Source organism: Lepisma saccharinum, unplaced genomic scaffold (genome assembly GCF_977018435.1).
Source record: "Lepisma saccharinum unplaced genomic scaffold, izLepSacc3.1 HAP1_SCAFFOLD_753, whole genome shotgun sequence".
In the NCBI taxonomy this organism is placed as follows: Eukaryota; Metazoa; Arthropoda; class Insecta; order Zygentoma; family Lepismatidae; genus Lepisma; species Lepisma saccharinum.
Window position 1 is genome coordinate 73,092 of NW_028143417.1, and position 3,557 is coordinate 76,648.

The window sequence follows — 3,557 nt, forward strand, 5'->3', positions numbered from 1 at the left end:
GGATACTTGATTAGTAATTAATTCACTGTAATTTGTTCAAATATGAAGAAAAGGTATAATTTGGAGAAAGGGCAGATCAAGTAAATTGTTCAGTAAAGCTTTAAAAATGTCTTTCAGTAATAGGACAGTGTCGTAATAAAATACTTTATGGGAATTATGACATGATCTGGGGGGACGCGCTATTGGCCATGGGGGGGGGGCTGATCTGGACAATTGTTAGAAGTTCATTATCCAGATATTCATGAGCTATTTAACCTGCGCTTTATTTTACTTTCTCAAAATTTCGGAAGGGGCTGTAGCCCTTCAGCTCCCCCTCGGCGTACGCCAGTGATAAGACAAATATTTTACTTTCTTGTCGTCACAGAATATCAATATTTTATTCCATTTTTGAAATGGACATTATGTAATTTATTTCTCTTCTTGACATCTGAGATACTGGAGAATATGTCGCCCTCAACCCTTCCTTGACAACAGCAATGCTTTACAGCATATTTTCACCATCCCGGTACTTCGAGAAATTTCATACTCCAGACTATGTGACTGTGCTGATTCTAGTCGCATTCCTGAACACTTTCATGCGTCCATTTTCAATTTAGCCCTATAATTTCAAAAATACCCAGTTAAATCTTCACAGAGCTTTCCTCCCCGGATATTTATACCCGAAGCCGGTTTCTGCAGCTCGAAAACATCTGGTGAGTTCTCCTCGGGTTTCCCTCAGCTCTCCTCCCGGCCCATTAGACGTGAACGAGGGTCCGTGAAGAACCGACTGGTCTCTGCAGGGTTGGCGTGTCAAGAAAAGTGAAAGAAGAGTAAAATTAATTAATTAATTTTCGGGACATTGATGCAGAAAATGAAAATATTAATCCGTGGTTTGCTAGAGTCGTTTTCACGTTCAGAAGAGACAACGGCGCTTATGGAGAAACCGCACAGTGTTGCCAATACAGCGCTAGCTCATGTCGCCGGGAAATGATGACCTTCCTTCACAATGAAGGTGTTACATATTTTGTATATATAATGATAATTATATGTAATTATTAATATTAATATTATACTGTGAACCTTACAGTTACCCTTTTTACTATGATCCATTGCGATCACTACACACGCGAGTGTAATGCACGAATATGACACTTCAGAAATCACTTAAAAAAGTAAAAATCACTGAGAGCTCACACAACTGAAAACACTAGTAGTGGTAGTGGGCCGGTTGACGGTCATCAAGTGAGGATCTTGGAAAACGTCTTAAGACAAATATCTTAATCTTTAAGAAAGTCAACTTCCGGTATCTCAAGATGTTACTTCCGGTCTGTCAAGAAAATTTTCTTAAGACAAAAATCTTAAGATGTTTTCCAAGACATTGATTTTCTCGGCTCCTAATTGAGCTAGGATGATGATTTTAGGTTTGTTGGATAGGATTCGACGAGAACTATTCGACTAGCAAATAAAATCGATTCCACTCCCTCAAGTTTCGAAAATACAGATATTTTTTTATTTTTTTGAGAAACTTGATTTGCCGGCTTAGTTTTTACTCTAATTCAAAAATTTTAATAGCATTCGATACAAAATTAGAAGTACTCTACAACCTATTGGAGGGATGATGACTAGTGTCTGCTGTTTTCGAGTTATTTTGGATTAAAATTTCAAGATGTAATTTCTAAGATGTTTTGTAATTTATAAACTATGGGTTGTAGGAAAACGATTTTTGTTCTATCTGCCATTGCTCGACGAATACTATAAACATAAACAAAGCTTATAATTTAATTTTTTTAAAAAAATAACAACCTTAAAATAACTCTGTTTTTTGAAATTATAATTTATACTTCATACGCCAAGAAGGCTGAGAGTTAGAAAAAAAAAGTTTGTTTGGTAGAATTATGTACACATAATATTTTTGTGTTTTCTATACACAAGCTTAATTATTTTTTTTTCCAATTATTTACAGGATTTATTAAGAAGCAAGAAGTAGCATATACATAAATAGCACACACCAAACCCAGCACCATCGCGAATTAGCCTTCCAAGGTTTTTTTTTTTTTTTTTTTTTATTGCACAGCATTTATTTTGTAGCACTCTACTATATATATAAAATAACATACCCCACAAATATTTTTTTTTTCAACAAGATGCAATTGGTACAAATTTGCCCCACTTGTGAAACTGGTGTTTCAAAGAAAAATTTCCAAAGGCACTGTCGTACCTGCGTACCTGGTAAGCGTGTGACCGCTACAGAACCATGTCCCAAGTGCGACAAACATATTACCATTAATAATTTGAAAAGGCATATAACATCATGCAAAGTCGTCGTCGGAGCACCTGTTCCACAACCGTCGACCAGCTGGACCAAGAGGAAAGCTGAAGCCGACTCGCCACCATCCGCCAAACGTGTCAAGCCTGTGGCGAAAGCGAACCAGTCTGCTTTCCAGCGTTTGTTAGAGGACTTTGTCCTCACTTCGGAGGGCTCATGCGACGTGCGTAGCTTTTTGGAGAACGTGAAAGCCCAAATTATTTCTATCCTCGGCGATGCGCTTGCAACGCACTCCACCAAATTCTACGCATCGCTACGTTGCCAGTACAAGAAGCCGTCTGATGAAATTTACAGCTTCTGCCACAACACCAAGGCGAAGACGCTGCATCTGGCGGATGTCGACAACCTCGAGGTCATCTACAACAAGTTTGCCGAGGAGCTGGTGGCAAAGCAGGAGGAACATCAAGCCGAGGGCTCGGGGGGTTCGCTCTGCGGCGAGCCTCACGAACTGTGCGTCAAACTTTGCAAGTTTGTGCCTCTCTCCGCCTCCAGCTACGTCCGCTTACCATCTACTATTGCTGCAAAGAAGGCCGTCCTGAACATTCAGAACAGTGACGCCAAGTGCTTTCTCTGGGCGGTGCTTGCGACGTTACACCCTGTCCACTGGAAAAATAATCCACGCCGAGTTAACCACTACCTACCCTACGAGCCAGAGCTGGAAGATGCGATGGCTGGGATCGACTACCCGGTGGAGGTCCCGGACATTCGCAAGTTCGAGGCCCGTACACACAACCCTCGGTTGGCCATCAACGTTTATGGCCTCACTGACAAAAATGTGGTGTACCCCATCCGGGTGAGCGACGTAGACGACGATGGTGTGCAGGAAATTCACCTTCTGCTCATCAAGGACGAGACCCATCACCACTACACCCTCATCCGTTCCCTCTCTCGGCTTGTTTCGAGCCAACGGAGCAGTGAAAGTCACCACGTCGAGGTGTGTCGCAGGTGTTTGTCCACTTTTGATAATCGAGAACAGCAGGATTACCAGCGCATCAGAGGTTCCAACATCGCTGCCGAGAAGCTCGCTCGCCACAAATATTATTGCAATGCCAACGAACCGGGGGTGGCAGTCTTGCCCGAACCTGGCACTGTGGAGTGTTTCCACATGCACGGTGCTATGGTAGAGCACCTCGCTATCATCATCGCGAATTTCGAGGCCTTCCTCAAACCCCTGAAAAAACTCACTTCAATTCACTGAAGTGGGCCACAGTGTTACAAACCTACGAAAATTTTATCAAAACCTCAAAAAAAA